Below are 15,949 nucleotides of genomic sequence, written 5' to 3'. Positions count from 1 at the left end.
ACAAGAAACAAAGCATGTGCACAGATTTACCACAACACCTGTAAAAGACCATCTAGTTCTGTCCTGGAGTCAATGCTCACCTTGCTCACCGGGACCACCTCCCCTCCAGTGCCTAGAGCCTCCTGGGCCCAGGGCTCTGCAGCTGAAAACAAAGAAAAAACAAACCCAAACAACAAAATCCTTAACACACAAGTAAACATGGAGCTAAAAGCCACATCTTTGTGCTGATGTCAGGTGATGACCCACCTTCTTGCTCTGCTCCTCTGGCCTCTGTTCTGTTCAACTCTGCTTTACACCCTACCCCTCTGACATGGTAAAGAAACCCTAACCAAAGTCACCCAGATAGATGGGGAGAGCTCAAAGAGTCTCCCTTCTCTTTAGGCAAACCACCCAGGGTCACTGCCTGCAGCCAAAGACTGCAGCTGTAATTGCACAGAATATCTGGGTGAATGAGAAGAAAACTTAAGTAGCACATCTGAAAAGTCAGTGGGTGCCTTCACAGGCATTTAGGGGGCTCCTGGACACTGCTTTCCACCCATACTACCTCAAAAAAACCCTAGCAATTCCTAACTGGCACCCCAGCCCTCACTCTATCTGTGGGCTGTAACCCCCCACTGACTACTTGCAAACCTGAGTGTCTGTAACATCTTCAACACAGAGCAGCTTCACCTGAGGACTGGATAACACTGGTGAAAAAATGCCAAACTGCAGTTGAGATGATCAGGAAATCCCAAAATATGCAAGGCTCCTAAGGAAAAGAAAAAGAGATAACCAATTATAAAAGCAGCTTAGCAACACCAAGTTATTAAATTTAAAAACCCTGCATGTGAGTGTAATCCTCTTCATTACCATATACAGCTCTGCTTCTTTGGATACCAAAGCTGATGCTTTAATAAAGCAGGAATAGCTTGAGAAGTGCCATTAAATGAAAGAAAGGGAGAGCTCTTATCCCATTGAAGCCTGCCTGCTGAATGACTTCCCTGACCAAAGGCTGGGGTTAATATACCCCTGGTCGTGCCCACCTCCCTTCCCTTGAGGCCCCGGGAGAAAGGGAGCAGCCCAATCCAAGACAGTATAAAGGCTCTGGGAGCAGCAGCACCTGTTTTGCATCTCTGACTTAAAATCAGGATAGGTAAAGAGCCTGACAAAGAAAAGGACTCCTAACGTGAGCAGGTATTATAGTTGCTATTAGATTTAGGGTTGGTATTGGATTCGGGTAGGGGCTGGAGCGGAGGGACTGGAGCAGAATGGCGGGAGTTGGAGCGGAGGGGGCTGCGGCGCCGGGAAGGGCAGCGGGGCGGCGCGGGCTGCGGCGCCGGGAAGGGGAGCGGCGCGGCGCGGGCTGCGGCGCCGGGAAGGGGAGCGGCGCGGCGCGGGCTGCGGCGCCGGGAAGGGGAGCGGCGCGGCGCGGGCTGCGGCGCCGGGAAGGGGAGCGGCGCGGCGCGGGCTGCGGCGCCGGGAAGGGGAGCGGCGCGGCGCGGGCTGGGGCAGCGCGGCGTGGCCGCGTCCTACCTGCGGGACAAGGGTGAGCCTGGCGGTACCGGAACGAGGCGCGGAGGGGGCCGCAAGGAGCCCCGGGGCTGCCGGGACCCTCCCGCGCTGCTGGGCTGAGCTCCCGGGGTGCTTCGCGATGGGGGATGTGGAGTGAGGTAATAACGAGAATCAGGAAGTGCTTCCACGGACCCGCGCCCGGTTCGGTGGCTGTGCCGAGGTTTGAACCGGGAAAGAGCCGCTGTCCTGCGGTGAGGACCGGGGAAAATAGCCTTAAAATGAGAGTGGAGAGCTCTGCACAGAGGAAATAAAACTCACTGGGTTTAGTAGCTAAAATATCAGGGGAAATTACTGTCTGGTTACGGCAGTAAGCTTCCCACAGCAGTTTCAGGTGCCTACCTTTGGAGACCAGCCCCAAAGTAGAAACTCCTCTCGACTGCTCCTGAGAGAGGCAATTGGAACTTTAGGTGCTGAGGAAAGCGATTTCCTCTCCTAAGTCCTGGTTCACCTGCCCGAGCACCTACAGTGTTTATATTCCACCTCACTCTCTGCTTTGCACGTTTGTATCAATAAAAGAAACTTCCAAGGTCTTCCTCTAGTCTGAGCTGCATGTTTTCTGCACCCCAACACTCTCCCACCTGTCCACGTGCGCTGCTCCCCTCTCCTGCGCTGCTTCCTGGAACAGGGCTCATCCCTCGGCACCTTCCTCAAGCGATAATCCGGGTACATCAGGTGCTTCCCCCAGTCCCTGCGAGATGCTCTCACCATCACTGCTTGAGAGATTCCCTGGGATCGACTGCTCTCCTGCAGAAGCTCCCCATAAAAAGGGCCCCACCGAGCACGGCCCGCCCCTTGTCACCCTCACTGCCCACACCTGGGGCTGTCCCGCCTCTTTGTCAGCCTCACTGCCCACACCTGGGGCTGTCCCGCATGGGAGGGGAGAGAGGGACGGGTGGAGCCACAGGCGGCCGCGCCCACCCGCCGCGCCCAGCTAACCTCGGGTACGATCTCCGTCGGATCTGCCGCCGTGGGTCGCTCCCGGGGGGGAAGGCGGCGGCGCAGCCCCGATAGCATCTCCAGGGCACGGCGGGGGCGGGAGCGGGAGCGGGAGCGGAGCGGGGCGAGCGGGCGGCGCGGCGTGGGCGCCTGAGGTCCTCGCGCGCCGCGGCGCCGAGACGGGGGCTGCCCTCGCCGGTGCCTGCCGCCGCCCACGAACCTGCCGCCCGCGCCCGGCGCCGCCGAGCGCCCCGCCCCGTCCCCACAGCGGGAAGCGGCGCGGCGAGACGGCGCTGCGGGCGCGGGGCGGGGGTCCGGGTCGCGGCGGAGGTCAGGCAACAGGATAGACACCTCTCTAAAGCGAGGGGGCCTCTCGCCGCCATCTTTAGTGTGGCCTCGGCTAAGTTCCGGTTTTGGCGGCGCCATCTTGAGTGTGGCGTCGGGGCAAACTTCCGGGCAGGGGCCGCCATTTTTAGTGTGGTCGTCCCGGTCCTGGCGGCGCCATCTTTACTGTGGGCTTGGCGGACTTCTGGGACGGGGCCTTGGAGGACTTCCGGTCGCTCTCTACTTCCGGGGACCGGGTTTACCCAAATTAGCGTCCCTCCTCGCTAATTTCTGCGCTTTCACCCCAAAAAATCTTCATGTTATTCCCCCCACACACACCCCGGGAGGGACGGGAGACCGCGAGTCCCGCCCTGCCGCCGGAACCGGCCCTTAACTCGACCAGGGAGCGCTGCACCGGCACGAGAGCCACCGCGCATGCGTCGCCGGTCCCTCTCCTGGCTGCCCTCAGTTACCACGTGATCGCCGGCGTCTTTCCAACGACTGCGCACGCGCCGGCGTCGCCACCTTGGCTCCCCCCCCCACCCCGCCGCCCGACCGCCCGGCTTCGCTTTCTTACTGCGGCTCCCCCTCCACTTTTTCGGCTCTCTGGGGTTCCCTCACCCACATTTTGGGGTCCCCTTCTCACATTTGAGGGGTGATGACCCCGCAATTTACGGTTCGGGGGGGGGGGGGAGGAGAGGAAACGGGGTGCCCAAGAAGGGGTTTCTTTTTTTCTTTTTTTTTTTTTTCTCTTTTATTTCATTTTCATTTTATTTCCTTTTTAGGTTTTTTGCCTTTTTTTTAATTTTCTTTTGTTTTTTATATTTCCTTTTTTTATTTCGTTTATTTTTTATTCTCTTTATTTTTCATCTTCTCTCCCAGTGCTCCCCAACAACCCTCAGTAACACCCGGTGCTCCCCAGTGCACCCCAGTAACACCCAGTGCTCCTCAACAACCCCCAGTAACACCCAGTGCTCCCCCAACAAACTCCAGTAGCACCCAGTGCTCCCCAAAAATTGACCCCAAAACCGACCCAAATCATCCCAAAAGCTGACCCAAAACTGACCCCAATCATCCCAAAAGCTGACCCAAAACTGACCCAAATCACCCCAAACAGTGACCCCCAAACTGACCCCAAAAAATGACCCAAATCATCCCAAAAACTGACCCAAAACTCTGCATTTATTTGGCATCATTTCCTCTCAAAAACAACATCTCCGATTTAGTTGATTGCTAAAGCCATCATTTTAAAATCATCTCAGGAATCAAAAGGGACTGGAAAACACACAGAAATCATTCCTGCACCCACCAAATCATTAGGAATTGGAACCCGATTCCCTCATCTCTCTCCTTGTTCTTCTTGGCTGGAAAACCTGATGATCCCCGCTGGCTATTTTTAGGCTGCTTTTCTTCCACAGCTCCTTTCCTCCCGGCTGAAACCTCCTGGCATATTCAGGGCTTAGCTGGAGGGAAGCCCCTCTGAAGTATTTCCTCTCGTGGCAATTCTGTGGGATGAAGAAGTAAAAAAAGCACATCAAGAGCTCCTTCTCCCCCCTTCCTTTGCAAACACCCTCCCAGTTTGTCCTTGGCAGCTCCATCCCCCCGGCACCCGCACCCGACGCTTCGGCTCCGCTGGCAAAGGGACAGCAAGTGCACAAGCAAGTTCAGTGCTGGGCAGGGGCTCCCTGGGGAACGGCACTTCAGTGCTTTAGTCCGTGGCCTTTCCTGCTGCCCTCCCTCCTGGAGGCAGAGGATGACCCGGCCCTTGTTTCTCCCACGCTCGCAGACCCAGGTCCTGCTCCTTTGGCCCCACTTTTCTTAGCAGACCCGGCATCATTTCCCAGGGTCCCCAGGAAACTTCTGCACTTGACCCATTGCTAAGTGCAGAGCACAGGGCAAGGGAAGGACAAATTTCTTGGCACCCACCCCCTGGAATTTTCCTTCTCCGCAGCACGCTCCCGTTCCTGCTCCTTCTCCCAGCACCTCAGAGAATGTCCTTTTCACCCAGGTCCTGCTTACCGTCGTCCAACAAAACACGCTGACAACATTTTTCAGGATGCCAGTGGAGAGATATTAGAGCACACTGCACAGGGAAGCTGAGCCTGCCCCATCCCTGCAAGTGTTCCAGGCCAGGCTGGATGGGACTGGGAGCATCCAGCTGAGGATGAGAGGGGAAGGTGTCCCTGCCCACGGAAGGCAGGATGGCCTTTGAAGGTCCCCTTCAAACCAAATCGCTCTGGGATTCCCCTCCAAAATCACTACCCAAGAGACACAGCAATCAAAGCAGAGGGACTGCACTCCCAGCTTTTCTTACCTGCAGGCACACAGCACAGCACGTTGGACATAAAAGCCACAGGGTTAGTCCTGCCAGAGGTGTCCGGCACACCCATGGCAACCGAAGGGAAAGAGGGAGCCTGAGAACACAGAGTAAAACACACTTTAATTAGGAGTACACCGAGCACTAGCCAGGTCATTCACACAGCTTCACTGTCCAGTCATACAAAAAGCACTCACCGAGGCCTCAGTTAGGATGGTTCCTGACGCTGACCAGGTGAATACCTCCCTGGAAGCCCGCTCCGCTCATGCCAGGCACTGGGGCTCACTCAGGGGGGCTTTGCCAAGCAGCCAATGGAAATTAAAATTACAGGCTGGGCAAAGCCGCTTCCCACAGGACCGCTCCTGGCCAAGGCCACCGGTCCCTGCAAGTCAGACCACTGACCACCCGGGGGGATTTTCGGGGGCACGCTTCCAGCTTTTATTCTCCAGAAACTCCAGTTCTTTCTGGCACCCCTTGCTTCAGTCTTCCCCTGCTGGAAGAGGTCACTTAAGACTTTCGAGGGGCCAGATTGCCAAAGCCCGGCCAGTCCATTCCCACGAGGAAAGGTAGCTTTGTCTTGGACAGGATGCTGAAGGGGGAGACACAAAATAAAAGTTTAATTTAAAACAACTGCCTAGAATAGGAAGCAATTCAAACAGAAGGCAGACAAGACTCGTGCAAATCTGAATACATTTGACTTCAAAGGAGAATTATTTCCCTCTGCACCTAACAGAAAGTCATTTTCACCCGGGCCCTGCTTACCATCGTTGAACAAAACACGCTGACAACATTTTTCCTGATGACAGGGGAGAGATATTAGAGCACACTGCACAGGGAAGCTGAGCCTGCCCCATCCCTGCAAGTGTTCCAGGCCAGGCTGGATGGGACTGGGAGCATCCAGCTGAGGATGAGAGGGGAAGGTGTCCCTGCCCACGGAAGGCAGGATGGCCTTTGAAGGTCCCCTTCAAACCAAATCGCTCTGGGATTCCCCTCCAAAATCACTACCCAAGAGACACAGCAATCAAAGCAGAAGGACTGCACTCCCAGCTTTTCTTACCTGCAGGCACACACAGCACAGCACGTTGGACATAAAAGCCCCGGGGTTAGTCCTGCCAGAGGCATCCGGCACAGTGTCCACGGCGACCGAAGGGAAAGAGGGAGCCTGGGAACACGGAGTAAAAGACACCTTAATTAGGGATCACAGGGGAGGGAATTGGGATGGGCCTGAGGACAGTGGGAAGGGACTGGGATGGAACTGGGCAAACTGGGGAAGGACTGGGTTGCACTGCAGGAGGACACTTGGGAAGGAATGGGTGCGCTGGCTTGCACTGAGACAAGTGGGAAGGGACTGGGATAAGAGTGGGGGCACTGGGGTGGGACTGGGAGCACTGGTGGCACTGGGCTAGGACTGGGGGAACTGGGGAGGGAGCAGGGAGGGACTGCGAGGGGGCTGGGAAGGGAACTGGGATGGTACTGGAATGGGAATGGGATGCATGGGAGAAAGGAGCGGAATGCACTGGGGAAGGACTGGGAGCAACGGGAAAGCCACTGCAGGGACTGGGATTGGACTGGGAAGGGACTGCAAGAGGACTGTGACAGGACTGGGGAGTGGGCCTGGGATGGGACTGGGATGCACAGGGGAAAAGAACCGGGATGCCCTGGGGAGGGACTGAGGTCACGGGAGGGCTGGGGATGGGTCAGGGGCACTGGGAAGGGAACTGGGATGGGACTGGATGTTCTAGGAAGGGAGTGGGATGCATCGGGGAAAAGGACTGGCATGCACTGGGAGGGACTGGGGCAGTGGGGAGGGATGGGGATGGGACTGGGGACACTGGAGAGGGACTGGGGGCACTGGGGGGATTTGGGCTGGGAGTGGGGGACACTGGGGTGGGACTGAGATTTTCGGGGGGGGTGAGGGGGACTGGGAGCAGTGGGATGGGACTGAGGGTCATTGGGGAGGGACTGGGATGGGACTGGGAGCACTGGGAAAGGGACTGCAGGGACTGGGATAGGACTGGGAAGGGACTGCAAGGGGACTGTGAGAGGACTGGGGAGGGGACTGGAGAGCGTGCCTGGGATGGGCCTGAGAATCTCTGGGGAGAGGACTGGGACCACTGGGATGGGACTGCTGTCACTGGGATGGGATGCAGTTGTACTGGGAAGGGACTGGGGAGGGAATGGGAATCACTTAGGAGGGACTGGGATGGGACTAGGCAAACTGGGGAAGGACTGGGTTGCACTGCAAAAGGACACTTGGGAGGGAAAGGAGGTGGTGGGTTGCAGTGGGGGAAGTGGGGAGAGACTGGGATGAGAGTGGGGGCACTGGGGTGGGACTGGGAGGACAGGTGGCACTGGGCTAGGACTGCGGGAACTGGGGAGGGAGCAGGGAGGGACTGCGAAGTGACTGGGATGGGAATGGGATGCACAGGGAAAAGGAGCACAATGAACTGGGGAGGGACTGGGATGGGACTGGGGACACTTCAAGGGAGTTGGATGCATTGGGCTGAGACTAGGGGCACTGGAGCGGGACTGGGGGGAGTAGGGAGGGACTGGGATGGGACTGAGGGCACTGGAGATGGACTGGGGAGAACTGGGCTGGCACTGGGGGTGCTGGAGTGCAACTGGGATTCTCAAGGGAGGGACTGGGGGAAGTGGGATGGGACAGGGGTCATTGGGGAGGGATTGGGGACAGTGGGACTACAGGCACTGGGATGGGACTGAGCTGCGCTGGGTGGGCACAGGGATGGGACTGAGGTCACTGGGGAGGGAACTGGGATGGGACTGGGAGCACTGGGAAAGGGACTGGGAAGGGACTGCAAGAGGGACTGTGACAGGACTGGGGAGTGGGCCTGGGATGGGACTGGGATGCACAGGGGGAAAGAACCGGGATGCCCTGGGGAGGGACTGAGGTCACGGGAGGGCTGGGGATGGGTCAGGGGCACTGGGGAGGGAACTGGGATGGGACTTGGATGTTCTAGGGAGGGAGTGGGATGCATCGGGGAGAAGGACTGGCATGCACTGGGAGGGACTGGGGGCAGTGGGGAGGGATGGGGATGGGACTGGGGACACTGGAGAGGGACTGGGGGCACTGGGGGGATTTGGGCTGGGAGTGGGGACACTGGGGTGGGACTGAGATTTTCGGGGGGGTGAGGGGGACTGGGAGCAGTGGGATGGGACTGGGGGGTCATTGGAGAGAGACTGGGATGGAACTGGGAGCACTGGGAAAGGGGACTGCAGGGACTGGGATAGGACTGGGAAGGGACTGCAAGGGGACTGTGAGAGGACTGGGGAGGGGTCTGGAGAGCGTGCCTAGGATGGGCCTGAGAATCTCTGGGGAGAGACTGGGACCACTGGGATGGGACTGCTGTCACTGGATGGGATGCAGTTGTACTGGGAAGGGACTGGGGGAGGGACTGGGAATCACTTAGGAGGGACTGGGATGGGGACTAGGCAAACTGGGGAAGGACTGGATTGCACTGCGAGAGCACACTTGGGAGGGAAAGGAGGTGGTGGGTTGCAGTGGGGGAAGTGGGGAGAGACTGGGATGAGAGTGGGGGCACTGGGGTGGGACTGGGAGGACAGGTGGCACTGGGCTAGGACTGGGGGAACTGGGGAGGGAGCAGGGAGGGACTGCGAGGGGGGCTAGGAAGGGAACTGGGATGGTACTGGAATGGGAATGGGATGCATGGGAGAAAGGAGCAGAATGCACAGGGGAGGAACTGGGAGCAACGGGAAAGCCACTGCAGGGACTGGGATTGGACTGGGGAGGGACTGCAAGAGGACTGTGACAGGACTGGGGAGTGGGGCCTGGGACAGGACTGGGATGCACAGGGGGAAAGAACCGGGATGCCCTGGGGAGGGACTGAGGTCACGGGAGGCCTGGGGATGGGTCAGGGGCACTGGGGAGGGAACTGGGATGGGACTTGGATGTTCTAGGGAGGGGGTGGGATGCATCAGGGAAAAGGACTGGCATGCACTGGGAGGGACTGGGGCAGTGGGGAGGGATGGGGGCACTGGGGAGATTTGGGCTGGGAGTGGGGACACTGGGGTGGGACTGAGATTTTCGGGGGGCGGGGGGGGGGGGGACTGGAGCAGTGGGATGGGACTGGGGGTCATGGGGGAGGGACTGGGGAACCGTGGGACTGGGGGCACTGGGATAGGAGTGAGATGCACTGGGGAGGGACTGGGCCGGGACTGAGGGCACTGGAGAGGCCCTGGGGGCACTTGGGGGAACTGGGCTGGGACGGGGATTCTCTGGGGAGGGACTGGAGGCACTGGGATAGGACTGACTGAGGCACTGGGGAGGCACTAGGACACACTGGGCCACCACTGGGATGGGACTGGGATCACTGGGGAGGGAATTGGGATGGGCCTCAGGGCAGTGGGATGGGACTGGGATGGAACTGGGCGAACTGGGGAAGGACTGGGTTGCACTGCAGGAGGACACTTGGGAAGGAATGGGTGCGCTGGCTTGCACTGAGAGAAGTTGCAAGGGACTGGGATGAGAGTCGGGGGGCACTGGGGTGGGACTGGGAGCACTGGTGGCACTGGGCTAGGACTGGGGGAACTGGGGAGGGAGCAGGGAGGGACTGCGAAGTGACTGGGATGGGAATGGGATGCACAGGGAAAAGGAGCACAATGAACTGGGGAGGGACTGGGATGGGACTGGGGACACTTCAAGGGAGTTGGATGCACTGGGCTGAGACTAGGGGCACTGGAGCGGGACTGGGGGGAGTAGGGAGGGACTGGGATGGGACTGAGGGCACTGGAGATGGACTGGGGAGAACTGGGCTGGCACTGGGGGCGCTGGAGTGCAACTGGCATTCTCAAGGGAGGGACTGGGGGAAGTGGGATGGGACAGGGGTCATTGGGGAGGGATTGGGGACAGTGGGACTACAGGCACTGGGATGGGACTGAGCTGCGCTGGGTGGGCACAGGGATGGGACTGAGGCCACTGGGGAGGGAACTGGGATGGGACTGGGAGCACTGGGAAAGGGACTGGGAAGGGACTGCAAGAGGACTGTGACAGGACTGGGGAGTGGGCCTGGGACGGGACTGGGATGCACAGGGGGAAAGAACCGGGATGCCCTGGGGAGGGACTGAGGTCACGGGAGGGCTGGGGATGGGTCAGGGGGCACTGGGGAGGGAACTGGGATGGGACTTGGATGTTCTAGGGAGGGAGTGGGATGCATCGGGGAAAAGGACTGGCATGCACTGGGAGGGACTGGGGCAGTGGGGAGGGATGGGGGCACTGGGGGGATTTGGGCTGGGAGTGAGGACACTGGGGTGGGACCTGAGATTTTCGGGGGGTGGGGGGGGGACTGGGAGCAGTGGGATGGGACTGGGGGTCATTGGGGAGGGACTGGGGAACCGTGGGACTGGGGGCACTGGAATAGGAGTGAGATGCACTGGGGAGGGACTGGGCCGGGACTGAGGGCACTGGAGAGGCCCTGGGGGCACTTGGGGGAACTGGGCTGGGACGGGGATTCTCTGGGGAGGGACTGGAGGCACTGGGATAGGACTGAGAGGCACTGGGGAGGCACTAGGGCACACTGGGTCACCACTGGGATGGGACTGGGATCACTGGGGAGGGAATTGGGATGGGCCTCAGGGCAGTGGGGAAGGGACTGGGATGGAACTGGGCGAACTGGGGAAGGACTGAGCTGCACTGCAGGAGGACACTTGGGAAGGAATGGGTGCGCTGGCTTGCACTGAGAGAAGTTGCAAGGGACTGGGATGAGAGTGGGGGCACTGGGGTGGGACTGGGAGCACTGGTGGCACTGGGCTAGGACTGGGGGAACTGGGGAGGGAGCAGGGAGGGACTGCGAAGTGACTGGGATGGGAATGGGATGCACAGGGAAAAGGAGCACAACGCATTGGGGAGGGACTGGGGGCAGTGGGGAGGGACTGGGATGGGACTGAGGGCACTGGAGATGCTCCCTGTCTCACCCCAGTGCCCCCATTCTCATCCCAGTCCCTTCCCACTTCTCTCAGTGCAAGCCAGTGCACCCATTCCTTCCCAAGTGTCCTCCTGCAGTGCAACCCAGTCTTTCCCCAGTTTGCCCAGTCCCATCCCAGTCCCTTCCCACTGCCCTCAGGCCCATCCCAATTCCCTCCCCGGTGATTCCAGTCCTATCCCAGTGGTGGCCCAGTGTGTCCTAGTGCCTCCCCACTGCCTCTCAGTCCTATCCCAGTGCCTCCAGTCCCTCCCCAGAGAATCCCCGTCCCAGCCCAGTTCCCCCAAGCGTCCCGAGGGCCTCTTCAGTGCCCTCAATTGTACTGGGAAGGGACTGGGGAGGGACTGGGAATCACTTAGGAGGGACTGGGATGGGACTAGGCAAACTGGGGAAGGACTGGGTTGCACTGCAAAAGGACACTTGGGAGGGAAAGGAGGTGGTGGGTTGCAGTGGGGGAAGTGGGGAGAGACTGGGATGGGAGTGGGGGCACTGGGGTGGGACTGGGAGGACAGGTGGCATTGGGGCTAGGACTGGGGGAACTGGGGAGGGAGCAGGGAGGGACTGCGAGGGGGCTGGGAAGGGAACTGGGATGGTAGGACTGGAATGGGAATGGGATGCATGGGAGAAAGGAGCGGAATGCACTGGGGAGGGACTGGGAGCAACGGGGAAAGCCACTGCAGGGACTGGGATTGGACTGGGAAGGGACTGCAAGAGGACTGTGACAGGACTGGGGAGTGGGCCTGGGATGGGACTGGGATGCACAGGGGAAAAGAACCGGGATGCCCTGGGGAGGGACTGAGGTCACGGGAGGGCTGGGGATGGGTCAGGGGCACTGGGGAGGGAACTGGGATGGGACTTGGATGCTCTAGGGAGGGAGTGAGATGCATCGGGGAAAAGGACTGGCATGCACTGGGAGGGACTGGGGCAGTGGGGGAGGGATGGGGATGGGACTGGGGACGCTGGAGAGGGACTGGGGGCACTGGGGGGATTTGGGCTGGGAGTGGGGACACTGGGGTGGGACTGAGATTTTCGGGGGGGTGAGGGGGACTGGGAGCACTGGGATGGGACTGGGGGTCATTGGGGAGGGGACTGGGATGGGACTGGGGGCACTGGGATAGGAGTGAGATGCACTGGGGAGGGACTGGGCCGGGACTGAGGGCACTGGAGAGGCCCTGGGGGCACTTGGGGTACTGGGCTGGGACGGGGATTCTCTGGAGAGGGACTGGAGGCACTGGGATAGGACTGAGAGGCACTGGGGACACACTGTGGCACCATTGGGATGGGACTGGGATCACTGGGGAGGGAATTGGGATGGGCCTCAGGGCAGTGGGATGGGACTGGGATGGAACTGGGCGAACTGGGGAAGGACTGGGTTGCACTGCAGGAGGACACTTGGGAAGGAATGGGGTGCGCTGGCTTGCACTGAGAGAAGTTGCAAGGGACTGGGATGAGAGTGGGGGCACTGGGGTGGGACTGGGAGCACTGGTGGCACTGGGCTAGGACTGGGGGAACTGGGGAGGGAGCAGGGAGGGACTGCGAAGTGACTGGGATGGGAATGGGATGCACAGGGAAAAGGAGCACAATGAACTGGGGAGGGGACTGGGATGGGACTGGGGACACTTCAAGGGAGTTGGATGCACTGGGCTGAGACTAGGGGCACTGGAGCGGGACTGGGGGGGAGTAGGGAGGGACTGGGATGGGACTGAGGGCACTGGAGATGGACTGGGGAGAACTGGGCTGGCACTGGGGGGCGCTGGAGTGCAACTGGCATTCTCAAGGGAGGGACTGGGGGAAGTGGGATGGGACAGGGGTCATTGGGGAGGGATTGGGGACAGTGGGACTACAGGCACTGGGATGGGACTGAGCTGCGCTGGGTGGGCACAGGGATGGGACTGAGGCCACTGGGGAGGGAACTGGGATGGGACTGGGAGCACTGGGAAAGGGACTGGGAAGGGACTGCAAGAGGACTGTGACAGGACTGGGGAGTGGGCCTGGGACGGGACTGGGATGCACAGGGGGAAAGAACCGGGATGCCCTGGGGAGGGACTGAGGTCACGGGAGGGCTGGGGATGGGTCAGGGGCACTGGGGAGGGAACTGGGATGGGACTTGGATGTTCTAGGGAGGGAGTGGGATGCATCGGGGAAAAGGACTGGCATGCACTGGGAGGGACTGGGGCAGTGGGGAGGGATGGGGGCACTGGGGGGATTTGGGCTGGGAGTGAGGACACTGGGGTGGGACTGAGATTTTCGGGGGGCGGGGGGGGGGGGGACTGGGAGCAGTGGGATGGGACTGGGGGTCATGGGGGAGGGACTGGGGAACCGTGGGACTGGGGGCACTGGAATAGGAGTGAGATGCACTGGGGAGGGACTGGGCCGGGACTGAGGGCACTGGAGAGGCCCTGGGGGCACTTGGGGGAACTGGGCTGGGACGGGGATTCTCTGGGGAGGGACTGGAGGCACTGGGATAGGACTGAGAGGCACTGGGGAGGCACTAGGGCACACTGGGTCACCACTGGGATGGGACTGGGATCACTGGGGAGGGAATTGGGATGGGCCTCAGGGCAGTGGGAAGGGACTGGGATGGAACTGGGCGAACTGGGGAAGGACTGAGCTGCACTGCAGGAGGACACTTGGGAAGGAATGGGTGCGCTGGCTTGCACTGAGAGAAGTTGCAAGGGACTGGGATGAGAGTGGGGGCACTGGGGTGGGACTGGGAGCACTGGTGGCACTGGGCTAGGACTGGGGGAACTGGGGAGGGAGCAGGGAGGGACTGCGAAGTGACTGGGATGGGAATGGGATGCACAGGGAAAAGGAGCACAACGCATTGGGGAGGGACTGGGGGCAGTGGGGAGGGACTGGGATGGGACTGAGGGCACTGGAGATGCTCCCTGTCTCACCCCAGTGCCCCCATTCTCATCCCAGTCCCTTCCCACTTCTCTCAGTGCAAGCCAGTGCACCCATTCCTTCCCAAGTGTCCTCCTGCAGTGCAACCCAGTCTTTCCCCAGTTTGCCCAGTCCCATCCCAGTCCCTTCCCACTGCCCTCAGGCCCATCCCAATTCCCTCCCCGGTGATTCCAGTCCTATCCCAGTGGTGGCCCAGTGTGTCCTAGTGCCTCCCCAGTGCCTCTCAGTCCTATCCCAGTGCCTCCAGTCCCTCCCCAGAGAATCCCCGTCCCCAGCCCAGTTCCGCCAAGCGTCCCGAGGGCCTCTTCAGTGCCCTCAATTGTACTGGGAAGGGACTGGGGAGGGACTGGGAATCACTTAGGAGGGACTGGGATGGGACTAGGCAAACTGGGGAAGGACTGGGTTGCACTGCAAAAGGACACTTGGGAGGGAAAGGAGGTGGTGGGTTGCAGTGGGGGAAGTGGGGAGAGACTGGGATGGGAGTGGGGGCACTGGGGGTGGGACTGGGAGGACAGGTGGCATTGGGCTAGGACTGGGGGAACTGGGGAGGGAGCAGGGAGGGACTGCGAGGGGGCTGGGAAGGGAACTGGGATGGTACTGGAATGGGAATGGGATGCATGGGAGAAAGGAGCGGAATGCACTGGGGAGGAACTGGGAGCAACGGGAAAGCCACTGCAGGGACTGGGATTGGATGGGGAGGGACTGCAAGAGGACTGTGACAGGACTGGGGAGTGGGCCTGGGATGGGACTGGGATGCACAGGGGAAAAGAACCGGGATGCCCTGGGGAGGGACTGAGGTCACGGGAGGGCTGGGGATGGGTCAGGGGCACTGGGGAGGGAACTGGGATGGGACTTGGATGCTCTAGGGAGGGAGTGAGATGCATCGGGGAAAAGGACTGGCATGCACTGGGAGGGACTGGGGCAGTGGGGAGGGATGGGGATGGGACTGGGGACGCTGGAGAGGGGACTGGGGGGCACTGGGGGGATTTGGGCTGGGAGTGGGGACACTGGGGTGGGACTGAGATTTTCGGGGGGGTGAGGGGGACTGGGAGCACTGGGATGGGACTGGGGGTCATTGGGGAGGGACTGGGATGGGACTGGGGGCACTGGGATAGGAGTGAGATGCACTGGGGAGGGACTGGGCCGGGACTGAGGGCACTGGAGAGGCCCTGGGGGGCACTTGGGGTACTGGGCTGGGACGGGGATTCTCTGGAGAGGGACTGGAGGCACTGGGATAGGACTGAGAGGCACTGGGGACACACTGTGGCACCATTGGGATGGGACTGGGATCACTGGGGAGGGAATTGGGATGGGCCTCAGGGCAGTGGGATGGGACTGGGATGGAACTGGGCGAACTGGGGAAGGACTGGGTTGCACTGCAGGAGGACACTTGGGAAGGAATGGGTGCGCTGGCTTGCACTGAGAGAAGTTGCAAGGGACTGGGATGAGAGTGGGGGGCACTGGGGTGGGACTGGGAGCACTGGTGGCACTGGGCTAGGACTGGGGGAACTGGGGAGGGAGCAGGGAGGGACTGCGAAGTGACTGGGATGGGAATGGGATGCACAGGGAAAAGGAGCACAATGAACTGGGGAGGGACTGGGATGGGACTGGGGACACTTCAAGGGAGTTGGATGCACTGGGCTGAGACTAGGGGCACTGGAGCGGGACTGGGGGGAGTAGGGAGGGACTGGGATGGGACTGAGGGCACTGGAGATGGACTGGGGAGAACTGGGCTGGCACTGGGGGCGCTGGAGTGCAACTGGCATTCTCAAGGGAGGGACTGGGGGAAGTGGGATGGGACAGGGGTCATTGGGGAGGGATTGGGGACAGTGGGACTACAGGCACTGGGATGGGACTGAGCTGCGCTGGGTGGGCACAGGGATGGGACTGAGGCCACTGGGGAGGGAACTGGGATGGGACTGGGAGCACTGGGAAAGGGACTGGGAAGGGACTGCAAGAG

General features: G+C 60.6%; 1 long non-coding RNA gene across 2 annotated transcripts; it reads right to left on the bottom strand.

Annotated features, from left to right (window-relative positions):
- Nucleotides 1-3,579: 3,579 nt before the first annotated feature.
- Nucleotides 3,580-5,765, bottom strand: LOC135408465 (uncharacterized). 2 transcript variants are annotated; one of them, XR_010427624.1, is made up of 4 exons: nt 5,326-5,765; nt 5,126-5,225; nt 3,800-4,154; nt 3,580-3,708 (listed from the first exon to the last, which is right to left on the bottom strand). It is a non-coding gene; the product is annotated as an uncharacterized LOC135408465 (long non-coding RNA). The 2 variants fall into 2 exon arrangements; XR_010427623.1 differs by lacking the exons at nt 3,580-3,708; nt 3,800-4,154 and adding an exon at nt 4,161-4,316 and having other exon boundaries at nt 5,326-5,747.
- Between the last annotated feature and the right edge of the window lie 10,184 nt (nt 5,766-15,949).

The sequence above is a fragment of the Pseudopipra pipra genome, unplaced genomic scaffold (genome assembly GCF_036250125.1).
Source record: "Pseudopipra pipra isolate bDixPip1 unplaced genomic scaffold, bDixPip1.hap1 HAP1_SCAFFOLD_487, whole genome shotgun sequence".
Lineage (NCBI taxonomy): Eukaryota > Metazoa > Chordata > Aves > Passeriformes > Pipridae > Pseudopipra > Pseudopipra pipra.
The sequence above is the reverse complement of the archived record's forward strand: the minus strand, read 5'-3'. Positions and strand labels throughout refer to the sequence as shown.